Below are 13535 nucleotides of genomic sequence, written 5' to 3' on the forward strand. Positions count from 1 at the left end.
ATGCTTTTACTGCCTCTACTGAGATAATCCTACCATTTTTCTTTTATGACATGATATGATAGATTACCTTGATTGACTTTCAAATGTGAAACCCACACCTTGTATTCCTGGAGTAAACCTTACTTAGTGATACTGGATTATCCTGATTATTTACTGCTGAATTGTACCTCTCCGATTTTATTTAGAGTTTTGAGGTCTGTGTTCCTGGCGACCAGTCTGTAGTTACTTTGGATTATCTTTTATTGGTTTTGGTGTCGAGGTAATGCTGGCCTCCTAGAGTGAGTTTGGGAGTATTCTCTCCTCCTCTTCTTTCTCAGAGACTGTGTGTAAGATTCACATCATCTCTTCTGCAAATATTTGATAAAATTTACTGGTGAAGATATCAGAACTAGCAGTTTTCTCTGAGCCTGGAGTTTTGTGAGAAGTTTTAAATTACAGCTTCAGTTTCTTTACAGATAGATATATGGATATATGGCTATTCAGATCTTCTATTTGATGCCAGCTGCCAAGTTTATTGGCAGAAAGCTGCACATAATATCCTGTTCTTAATCTATTCCTATTTCTGTGCTGTGTATTAATGACCCTCTTTCATTCCTAAAATTGGAAACTCACATTTTCTCTTTTTATTTTTATTAATCTTTTCAAAGAACCAACTTTTGTTTTCATTGATCCCCCCTCACCGCTTGTCCATTTTCTATTTCTTTCTTTTTTAATATTTTGTTTATTTATTTGACAGGGAGAGATCACAAATAAGCAGAGAGGAGGTGGGCGGGGGTGGGAGCAGGCTCCCTGCTGAGCAGAGAGCCCCATGCGGGGCTTGATCCCAGAACCCTGGGATCATGACCTGAGCTGAAGGCAGAGGCTTTAACCCACTGAGTCGCCCAGGCACCCCCATTTTCTATTTAATTGACTTACACTCTTTATTACTTCTTTTCTCTTATTTGTCTTATTTTTTGTTCTAGCTTCTTAAGAGGGAAGTTTAACTCTAATAAGCTTATTTCTTTTCTTCTTTCTTCTTTTCTAATATAAACATTTAAATTCATAGAGTACTCTGTCAGCACCCCTCTAGATACATATCACAAATTTTGATATGTTGTGTTTGTCATTGGTTTCTAAATGTTTTCTAAACTCCCCCGTGATTCCTTTCACCCATGCGTTATTTAAAAGTACGTTGTTTAATTTCCAGATAGTCAGGGGTTTTCCAGATAACTCTTGCAATAAAATGTATGGTCAGAAAATCAATTTTACATGATTTCAGTCCTTTGAAATTTATGGAGACTTGTTTTATGGCCAGCACTTGTTGTATGTCGATAAAAATTGGGGTTGACTTTGATTTCTGCAGTTGTTGACTGTCATGTTTTTTCAACATCAAGGTCTAAAAAAAAACTTTTGAGGATCACCTGGCTGGCTCAGTCACTTGCACATGCCTCTTGATCTCAGGGCTATGAGCTGGAGCCCTATGTTGGACGTAGAGCCTACTTTTAAAAAATTTGTTTTTTAAAAACTGGGATTCTCCCCACACCTTTTAAGGTGGTAGCTACAGTTTGCTTATACATTTAAATAATTACAAGTGACCTTAGGCATATTAGAGGCATTCAAATTTTTAGGTAGAGTTACCATATTGCTCTTTTAAATATATAGAAGGGAATCCAAATACAGTACTGATTTCACAGCCACTATCACCCATTTTCTTCAAAAAAAAAAATGCATGAACATGCTCTTCTTTAACAGTTGGAAATTTGGTATACTTCCCTCTTCCTCCTTGAACCCTTGTTTGCAATCCGTTGGGCTGATATGGCAAGTGGCAAGACCCTAGAGCCTTTCCATCCCACTTCTTCACAAAGTATTTTCCTAATGCGGTGTATCTTTAAGCTTGTAAGTCATTTATTTATCACCATATCACACTTCTCTATCAGTGTTTTGTGTTTTTTGGTGTTTGGGGTTTTTTCTGAAATCATAATCACTGGTGTTAGAATTTTTTCTTCTGGATTGAGTTGTCATTACAGTTAATATTAGTGCATAACTGATCAAACAACGTAATTACTACTTACTAAATTAGAAACAACAGTTGATGACTTGTAGGTGTTTCATTAAACACTTCTTTGTGAAATGAGTGTCATTGTTTGCAAATTAGATTATATATGTGTGGGTGAGTATTCTTTTTAGGTTGGGACAAGATTCAGCAACAGTATTTTTCCTATTTTTTCATTTTTATTGATAGAAGAACTGATGAAACTGATGAACTGATGAAACTATGTGTTTTTCTTGTAAATACATAGGTGAGGCAAGGATTTTTAGTACAGTAGCTCTCACCCAATTCTTTTACAGTCATCTGAGTTATAAGTCAAAAATCTCTAGTGATCTATCATGAAATGTTATTTATAAAGACCTATCAGCTGACAGGTCTATTAGGCCATCTTTCAATTTTGATGAAAACACAGAATTGGAAACCACTGGAGTTGGAAAAAGATTTGTTACCTGTCATTAAATTCATTTGTTCTCCCAGTTTCTGGAAAATAGAATAAGGATTTTATCAAGACTACTAAAATTATTTATTATTAAATTATTATTTGCTAATAAAATATTTTAACAAAAATTTCATCACATGCATAACTCCCATTAACTTTATAAAACACTGGGAGCTGTGTATTTTGTCCATTGCTTCAGGGGACATCCCACCTAGCCAAATTGCAAAGAATATTGTGTTCTCCATTATAAAAATATTGTGTTCTCCATTATAAAATCAAATCAACCCCCTGCAGACTTGCTGTCATCAAAAGTCTGACTTTTTTTTTCAGATTAAATAAATTTGCGAATATACCTCCTAGGACAACCATCTTCTGAGTTCTGCTTCTAAGATAAATAGGTAAGGCACAGAGCCTCACCTTGAGTTTGCCTCTGCGATGAAATCAATCCCTTTGCCTATGGCTTTTCCCTCTGACATTCTCTTGACTTTATTCTCACCAGAAGTTCCTCAGAGCAGAAAATTCTGAAGGGTTTTACTCCCTGGAGCAATAAATCTCAATAAGGTTCAGAAAGATATTGGAAGGTCTTTTGTTAGATGTGGGAAGGAGAACCCACACCTCTATCCAGGCACGTTCTGGGACAGAACAGCCTTGGGAAGAGAATGTATGGAAATTGAGGACCTAGGTCTTGAACTTCTTAAAATGGTCTGTGGCCTACACACCAAGCAAGATCCCAGGCACCCCCTTCTGAAATTCTCTGGCCTAAGAAGCCTAAGGCAGGTGCAGATTTACAGATGAGGCGCAGGAAGAAGAATGAGCAGGAGAGGCGGCGAAGAACAGTCAGTGGGTTAAAAGATTCCAAAAAGGAAGGTGAGTTCATGGCAGAAGGAACCACATGCCTCTGGTCAACATGGGTCCCCATTCTCCGAGGGATCTCGAAGGGTTTGGAAAGCCTTCTTTTGGAGAGGCCCAGAGTGGCTGTGCTGAGGTTTCTTGGGTGAATTTGGCACAGGAAAGTGTGAGTGCCCTGAGGCACCAGGGGTCACCCAGCTCTTCCTCCCTCATCATCGGCCATCAGACTTCCATCTCTTCCATGTCTTAAATACCATCTGGGGTGCCTGGGTGGCTCAGTGGGTTGGGCCTCTGCCTTCGGCTCAAGTCATGATCCCAGGGTCCTGGGATCAAGCCCCGCATGGGGCTCTCTGCTCAGCAGGGAGCCTGCTTCCTCCTCTCTCTCTTTGCCTGCTTGTGATCTCTGTCTGTCAAATAAATAAATAATAAATGAAATATTTAAATACCATCCACTCTAGTCCCCTTTTCCCTGAATGCATTTGCCCTGATAGAGGCTGTCCTTTCACACCCCTTAACACTGGTTTTCCAGCCTCTACTCTCATTTCTCTCTCTCTTACCCTGCAAACTACTGTCCCAGTCACTTTTCTGCATTGCAAATTTGTGTCACACCACCACCCTCACCCCTCCAGGGGACTTGCACCCCCTCTGCCTACAGAGCCAAGATTTTGTCCAGTCCTCTGTCAGTCATGGGCTTCCAGGACCCCCGGACTCCAACTCCGGCAGCAGGCAACAGGTCTTGATTGGCCAAGCCAATCAAGTAAATCTTGCTAATCATTGATTTGGGAAAGGATATATGAACTTGAAGGGTGAAAGGAAGCTCGCTGGAATGGGGAAGATTCTGGAACAGGATTCCTAGTTTTTAAAAAGAGACTTGGCTGGCTCAGTCGGAAGAGCATACAACTCTTAATCTTGGAGTCGTGAGTTTGAGCCCCACATTGTACAGTGTAGAGATTATGTAAGTAAAAAAAGAGAGAGAGAGAGACACAGACACACACAAAAGGAGACACAAAAAAGAGAGGTAATTCTTTTCTGCCTCTGGATGCTATGTGAGGATGCAGTGCCTGAGGCCACTGCAGCCATTTTGGGATCGTGAGCAACATGATGAGGCCAGAATAGGAAACAGGTGAGAATATCCTGGGCCTCTGATGACACTGAGCATATTGTGCCCTCACTCTGGGCTTCCAGTTACATGAGTTAATCCGTTTTGTTACTGGTAGCCTTCAGAATCAACTTTTCCTGTTCCTTGCCACCAAAAGCACCCTTTATGCCTCACCACTGAATATTGAGTAAATTCCAAGTTCCTTTGCAAAGCAAAAAAGTATTTTCATCATCTGCCCTGTTTTACCTCCCAGTCCCCCCGGCCCCGACCCTGTCTTCCCCTCTTTGCTCTGGCATATCACACCCTGGCCACGCCATGCGGATTCTCCCCTTCTTCACAACCTCTCCGGTGAGCAACCTCTCCTCCTACCCCACCTGGCAAAATCTTTTTAACTTTTCAAGATTATTCTCAAGCACTCCCTTCTTATCAACACCTGTCTTTCCTGACCTCTCCAGGTTAAAGACACTTTTCTCTTCCTTGTGGCCTCACCTCCCCCCCTGCCCTTTGCCATCCCTTTTCCTTATCCCTACCTCAGTTTTAGGACCAGCCTCACCCCAAACATTTAGATTTTTACACTGTTCCCCCTTGCCCACCCCCTGCCGCCATCCCCCTTCTCCAGTAGATTCTGAATTCCCTGAGAGCAAAGACCACCTCTTCCTCAGTTCTCTCGCTCCCAGGGGTCATGACAGTGCCCAACAGGGCATGGTCACCAGATACATACTCGTTGCAGGGGATTTATGTGGAGAACTTGGCAGAAAGCCGAAGAAGCAGCAACAGCGTGCAGGCAAACCTGACGGAAGGAGGCCTGAACGCCAGGATGTGGCTTAAGTGTGCAGGTAACACAGACGCCCGTGCTGGTGGGCATCTGGGTTTCTCTGTTGGAATAGCATGAAAAGGTGTCTGTGTGGACAGTACCAGAGTCAACAAGTGGGTGAATGTGGGCTTGTGTGAGGGAAGTCTTCCGTGTACGGGTGTGTGAAAGGGAGTTTGTTCGTGTGACTGGGGGAGACAGTGAGACTGTTTGGAGTGCAGTTCTGAGCGCTGAGTCAGAAGTGTGGCAGGAACAAATGTAAATTTTTCACATCACTCAAAAGTGTGGTCAGCCTAAGATCTTCTAAAGCTGTCTCTGCCATGTTGTAAGTCCTAGTGTTCAATTCTCTAATTATTGCATTTCCACACACCCTGCCCAAATTTCCCACATCCCTTCCAAGTTACCTGAATTTAATGAGGCAAAGTGTCTTAATAAAAGCAGATCATCACCTGTTTTATATATATATATATATATGTGTGTGTGTGTGTGTGTATATATATGTGTGTGTATATATATATGTGTGTGTGTGTGTATATATATATATATTTATATATATCCCCATGTGTGTGTATGTGTGTGTGTGTGTATCCCCCGAGTGTTTAAAGAAAATAATGAGGAATGAATGGAGACAATCTGAGGGTCTCCTAAGCCCTAGATGATGCAGGTGTTTTTGCTTTTGTTGGTTTTTGTTCCGAGGAAGATTTCTGGTCCCATCAGAGCAAAGAGGAACCAACACATAATAGGGGCCTATGGGTCACCCTAACTGAAGCTGGCCTGGGGCATCCCTCTTCCCTGCCCAGTTCTAACAACATCCTAGTCACAGTCGTCCCTGATTTGGGGGTGGTTTTCTTTGTTTTTAGTGGTAACATGGACCTCTTTTTTTTTTAAAGATTTTATTTTTTTGACACAGAGAGAGAGAAATCACAAGTAGGCAGAGAGGCAGGCGGGGATTGGGGGGGAAGCAGGCTCCCTGCTGAGCAGAGAGCCCAATGTGGGGCTCGATCCCAGGACCCTGAGATCATGACCTGAGCCGAAGGCAGAGGCTTAACCCACTGCGCCACCCAGGCGCCTCTGGACCTCATTTTTTAAGATCTTTGCTAAAGTGAAGTCGGAGTAGACGTCTCAAGAAACAATAAGAACAGAAAAAAATGCAGCCAATGCTCTTACTTCATTCCCTAACTACCCCAGGAAGCTCCATCTGGTAAATGAAGAAACTGAGGTCTAAGATGTGGAGGGACAAGCACAGCGAGTGAATAACGGAGCTGGGATATCACCTCTGGCCTGTCTGAGGAGGATTCCTAAGGGAATCTCCAAGGAAAGCTGAGGACTGTTCTGGTTTTGTTTTGGCTTCTTTGGCGCTGTCGTTGGCCTGGGAGACGGCCAGGAAATGCCGGTTTTAGACCATGAGGAGAGACTCCAAGGCACCTGGTGAGGAGAAAAGTGTTTCTTCAGAGGGTGAGCCACCCCTCCAGGACTGAATCACAAAGCCCCCGGGATCTGTGCTGAACTGTGTGCAGGACGGACTGGCCTGCCTCTGCTCGGGACTGACCGGCACCACGTGGCCCTGAAGGCAGGAGCGCCCAGCTGTGGGCGGACTTCATGCGTGGCCCCTTTCGAAATCTTTCCAAGTGGGGAGAAGCCTTTGCCATCAGATAATTAGGGTGGGGTGTTGCAACCGTCCCTCAGAACAACGTATTGCTTAAAAGAGAACCCATGGGAAATTGTACTAGTTACCAAGCAGGTTTAGATACAGCCTTAAGAAAAACGTATACTGGCAACAGGCCTTTGGGGGAGACGACAATATAGGGCCTTGAAGCTGAGCAGCGGGGGATGCTTCATTTTTCCGTTATCTCCCCTTTCTCCCCCGGAGAGCACCTGGGCTAGTTAGATAAGTCCCTTGAATGTGCTTGTTCAACTATGAACTTCATACTGCTTGACCAGACATATTTTGCCCTCCTTGTTGTTTATCTCCAAGGCCTATGACCAATGTTTGGCCTTCTTGGGCTCCTCTGTGGGTTCCTGTTTCTGTCTAATAAAAGCGGGACTGAGGAGTTGTTCGGGGCAACAGTATTTTCTACTGCTGTCCCCTGCTCCCTTTCTCTTGCGGCTGACTTGTTGGTGCCTCATTCTTCTCCCGCGCACCGTCAGGACGCGGCAGGGTGTATACTCCTTTCTAGTGTCTTAGGAAATTTGAGGGTGTTTTCTTGTTTCCGCGTTACAATTTTTTTATTTTGTTTTTTAAGATTTTGGTAAAATCCACATAATGGAGGCGTTACCATCACGTTACCATTAAGTAAAAGTTACTATGAACGCCTCAACCGTTAGACTTAGCCCTTTCTACACCCCATTCATGTAGGCCTCTCTCCATTTTCCCAAACTGAACCCCTGCCCCTAGGAAACACTAACTCCCCATCCTCCCTGCCTCCAGCCCCTGGCCATTCTGCTGTCTCTATGAAGGGGACTGCTCTCGCTACCTCATAGAGATGGACTCATGCAGTGTTTTTCCTTGTGAATGGCATTTTCTGTTTGGCATAACGTCCTCATGGCGCATCCATGCGGTCGCATGAGTCAGAATTCCCTCCCTTTTTGAGGCTGAATACTATTCCACTGTGTGTGTACCCACTGGGTTTGTCCACTCATCTCTTGATGTACAGTTGCTTCTGCCTTTTGGCTGCTCTAAGTAACACCACTGTGAACACAGGTATACAGACATCTCTTGGAGACTTTGTTTTCAAATCTTTCAGGTATCCACCCAGAAATGGAGCTGCTAGATCGGATCGGTGCTTTTTTTTTTTTTTTAGGACTTTATTTATTTATTTGAACATGAGAGAGAGAACACAAATGCAAGCATGAGTGGAGGGAGGGGCAGAGGCAGAGGGAGAAGCAGGCTCCCTGCTGACCAGAGAGTGTGTCGTGGGACTTGATCCCAGGACCCCAGGATCATGACCTTAGCTGAAGGCAGAAACTTGACTGACTGAGCCACCCAGGTGCCTCCAGTGCATTCTTTCTTTTTTAAGATTTTTTTAAAGATTTTATTTACTTGAGAGAGATCACAAGTAGGCAGAGAGGCAGGCAACTGGGGTGGGGAACAGGCTCCCTGCTGAGCAGAGAGCCAGATGTGGGGCTGGATCCCAGGACTCTGGGATCATCACCTGAGCCTAAGGCAGAGGCTTGAAACCATTGAGCCACCCAGGCACCCCGTCGAGCATCTTTTCATTCGTCTTATCGGCCATCTGTATGTCTTTGGAGAGATGTCTGTTCATTTCTTCTGCCCATTTTTTTGTGTTGGATCATTTGTTTTGGGGGTGTTGAGTTACAGAAGTTCTTCATATATTTAGGATACTAAACCTTAATTGGATATGTCATTTGCAGATACCTTCTCCCATACCATATGTTGCCTTTTAGTTTTGTTGTGTTTCCTTTGCAGTTGCAGGAGCATTTTGTTTTGATGTAGTCACAATACTTTATTTTTGCTTTTATTTCCCTTGCCTCAGGAGACATATGTAGAAAAATGTTGCTATGGCTGATGTCAGAGAAGTTACTGCCTGTGCACTCTGCTAGGATTTTAATGGTTTCCTGTCTCACATTTAGGTCTTTAATCCATTTCAAATTTACTTTTATAAATGATGTAAGAAAGTGGTCCAGTTTCATTCTTTTGCATATAGCTGTTCAGTTTTCACAGCACCATTTGTTGAAGAGAATTTTTCCCATTGGATATTTTTTCGTGCCTTATCCAAGATTAATTGACCATATGCTTGTGGGTTTGTTTCTGGGGTTTTTATTCTGTTCCATTGATCTGTGTGTCTTTTTTTGTGCCAGTACGATACCGTATTGAATACAGCTTTGTCATATAATGTAAAGTCTGGAATTGCGATACCTCCAGTTTTGTTTTTCTTTTTCAAAATTGTTTTGGCGACTTGAGGTCTTTGGTGATTCCATATAAATTTTAGGATGGTTTAAGTTTGGTGAAAAATGCTGTTGGTATTTTGATAGGGATTGCAAGGAATCTGAAATTTAAACAGAGATTTTCACTGTCTGACTACTCTGTTGGACAGGGGAGACATAAACTCCGCACTGTGGTGAAAGCCCATTTCTAGCATCAGCTGGGACCCAGGAGAAGCTGGTTTGTGGGGAAAGAGGTTGAAGAAGCGGCTAGAGAAGGGGAGACTTGGATTCCCTGAAGCACTATGTCCCTGGCCAGGAGGCCTGCGGTCCAACTCTCTCCATGTCATGGAGTGACCCAGGATCCTCATCATAAAGGTCCCCCTGTGCTCAAACTGGTTCTGCAACCAAGGTTTGAACTTGCCCAACTCAAACAGATTCAGACTTAATGACTTGTTTCTGTATTAGTATCTGCTATTTTCTGTAGAACAAAACAAAATAAAACAAAACAAAACAAATTCCTCAAACCCCCTTGCTTATTAGCCTAGTGAAATAAAACACATTGTGGTTTTACCACCAAGAGTCATTTGCTTGAACTTTTAAAAATCAGTTTTTAACTACTGTAATATGTGAACACATTCTCTTTATAGAAATTAAATTATTATAGATGTTTATATAGAACGGTTTATATATAACAGTAAAGTACCATTAGGGGTTTTTAATTCTCCTTTCTTGGTTAACAATCAATAAATTGCAGACACATGTATGAGCCCAGAGACAACCCCCCACCCCCACCACCACCCTTTGAGCTGAGGGCTCTCATAGCCCAGAGGTGAGCTCCTTGAAGTCAGAAAGCATGTCCTAATCATCTTTACGTGATTCACGTGCAGTGTATGCCTGCACACAGAGTGTTGATAATTGAATGAATGAATGAAATCAGGAGATTGGACTACATGATCCTTAAGACCTTCTCTGTTATGTCTTATGTATTCTGATTCTATAAACTATTCATTCCCCGCTATTTATCAATGGATTGCTTGACACAGTTTCTGTGCATTCAACAGAATCCCTTTACAATACCGACTACCATAAATATGATCAATATCTATATTAAAGATTACTCTTACTGTTTGCCACTGTTGCATTTCAAGAAATACAAGTTGAATTGTAGAATAGCTGAAATTTTGGAAAAATTTGAGGTTCTTAACATTATATGGAGTAAAATCATTCACTAAAAGTGTATAAATGATCATTTAATGCGTTATTCCAATGACAAAGTGGCAAGGACTCTGCAGCCCAATTGTTGGGTTTCCAATCCTTGCCCCACCACTTGCTAGCTATGGACTTTAGGCATGTTACTTAACCTTTCTGTGCTGAGTTGTCTCATTTCTAAAAGAGGGATAATGATTGTGTTTAGACTATAGAGTTGTTGCAAGAATTAAAAGCATCAATATGGGAAACTTAGGTGGCTCTGTCAGTTAAGTGCCAGATCTTGACTTCGGGTCAGGTTATGATCTCAAGGTCATGAAATCAAGCCCTGCATCAGGCTCTGCACTGGGCATGGAGCCTGTTTAAGATTCTCTCTCTCCTTCCTCTGCCCCTCCTTCCGTTCTCTCTCATAAATACATACATATATACATGTTTATTTATATATATATGTATATATATTAATAAATATATATATATTTATTTTTAAGCATCAATACAAGTTCAGGGCTTACAACAGTGCTCGGTGCATAGTAAGGCATAATACAGGTGTTAGCTGCTGCTGCTTTTAGTTAAAGGAGAAATGGAAATTATTCAAACATAATCAACTGCCAAGGCACCCCATACATGGTACAGACTGGCCACAGAGGGACCTCAGAGGTTAACTTCCTTAGCAGTGCTTGGAGGGCCAGAAACACAACCCAAAAGCACAGGGCGTCTGCACCCTGATAGAAGGGGAAGACTCAGCAGTTAAATTGCTAAACCGCCTCCTCACTCTTCCTCCCACAGCAGTGACTCCAGGAAGCCTCTGTGTAAATGCCCTAGGATAAAGGAACAGGCTGTTTGTTGTGACACACTGGCCATTTGCCATGCACTCCCTGTCCTTTCCTACCTGACGTCCCCTGTCCCTCTTTCTGGTCTCCTGGGACAGCATTCCCCACTTAAGGGTTGGGACATCCGCACGGGCCTGGGGGGCTCAGTTGGCTAAGCTTCTGCCTTTGGCTCAGGTCATGATCCCAGGGTCCTGGTATCAAGTCCCCCCCGTGGGGCTCCCTGCTCAGTGGAGAGCCTGCTTCTCCCTCCTCCCTCTGCCTGCGGTTCCCTCTGCTTGTGATCTCTCTGTCGAATAAATAAATAAAACCTTTAACAAGAGTTGGGACATCCACTTCTGCCTCCAGCCCTGATGTTTAAGTAATTGGGACTAAGATAGACATTTCCCATTGCATATCCTCCAAGCTTCACCAAGGGGTGAAGGGGTAAGGGGTAAGGGGTAAGGGGACTCCTGGGTGGCTCAGTCGGTTAAGCGTCCACCTTTCTCTCAGGTCACGATCCTAGGGTCGGGGGATCAAGTCCTGCATCCGGCTCCCTGCTCAGCTGGGAGCCTGCTTCTCCCTCTGCCTGCTGCTCCCCTGCTTGTACTCTCTCTATCTGTGTCTCTCTCTTTGACAAATAAATAAATAAAATCTTTAAAAGAAAATAGAACAGAAAACATTGCTTTCCTTACCTTATGTGGTGCTCTCTGATTTCTTCTCTGTTTTTTTTCTCATTCTATTGTATTTTAAAGATTTTCTTTTTTTTTGACAGACAGAGATCACAAGCAGGCAGAGAGGCAGGCAGAGAGAGAAGCAGGGGAAGCAGACTCTCTGCTGAGCAGAGAGCCCGATGTGGGGCTCGATCCAAGGACCCTGGGATCATGACCTGAGCCAAAGGCAGAGGCTTTAACCCACTGAGCCACCCAGGCACCCCTCATTCTATTTTATTTTATAATTTTATTTAAAAATCGAGGTTATAGGGCACCTGGATGGTGCAGTCGGTTGAGCGTCTGACTGTTGATTTCAGCTCAGGTCACAGTCTCAGGGTTGTGAGATCCAGCCGGCGTAGGACTCTGCAGTGGGCATTGAACCTGCTTGATTCTTTCCTTCTCCCTCCCCTCCCTATGCTTTCTTTCCCTCTCAAAGGGAAGAAAAACAAAAAAACCGGGGGTTGTGACCTACTGAAGTATTGGCAGTGACCCCATAATGATTCATCACCACAGCCCTAAGAATGCTGCACCAGGCCAGAGCTCCCAGGGGCCCTGGTGTGCTTCCCAGATGATCAGTGATGAGCCTGTATCACTCGAGGACTGAGACAGGCACCTAGGACAGGCCTGAGAGAGCCAGTAGAGACACAGCCCTTCCCTTCATCAAGTTCACGTGGGTTTTACTATTCCCTGGCAGGCTGACTATGAAAGCCAGATGTGTGGCTGTTGTAGCAGATGAAAACATTTTGTCCGTCTTCTTTCTTTTTGCTACCCGATCTTGCTTTGAGGCAATCCCAACCCACCATGAAGTATGGTCTTAGGGCAGGTGGCAAACAGAACCAGGAAGGCCCATGCTCTGTTTCCACCTCTGTGGCAGCCAGTCATGGCCTGTGGCTCACACGCTGTGCCCAGGGCTTTGACTCCAAAGCAGGGGCCCCGAGGATGGGGCGGTGGGTGGGTGGGGGTGGGGGGGCATCCATCACCATAGCCACTGTGCTGTGCTCCTGTCCACGGCACACCTGGCCACATAGCATTTCCCTGAGCCCTGGAGAGCCTGCTCACATGGTCTGCTTTCTGTTTCCCATGCTTAGGGTCAGCTTCTGTCGTTTGCAACCAAGACTTCTGGTGGATACCAATGTGCATATTTAAGCAGTGTCCTTGAGCCCTGTGTATCACCCACCCCATCTCAGAGCATCCTCCTTCTGGGCTACATGTCACACCAGAGGACTTGGGATAAGTCTTCACAGGGTGTCCCAAAGTTAATCTACATTAGCAACTGGCCACATCAGGGAAGAAAAAACAAACAGTTGCGCATCACATAAGGAAGCAAGCTGTGCCTTGCATGGGGCAGGGCCAGGCTCACAACACCTTCCTGTTCATCTCAAAGAAACAGGGAAGTGCTCTGAAGCATTGTTCCCACACTGCCAGGTAAAGCTTTTTGTCAAGGTGCAGGGCAATAGTTTGCTTTCCTAAATACACAGACTCATCCAGTGCCAGGTAGGCAAAGAAGAACCCCAGGGTCCAGTCTGGCAGATGTCCCGTTTCTGTGAATAGAGTTTTATTGGATCATAGCCACACCTCTTTACTGAGCTGTTGTCCCTGACTGCCCTCCTGCTGTAACAGCAGAGGTGAGTCCTTGGGACACAGAGAGTATAGCTTGTGAAGCAGAAAATATTTACTATCTGGCTCTTGATAGTAAAG

This window comes from Martes martes (genome assembly GCF_963455335.1).
Source record: "Martes martes genome assembly, chromosome: 8".
NCBI lineage: Eukaryota > Metazoa > Chordata > Mammalia > Carnivora > Mustelidae > Martes > Martes martes.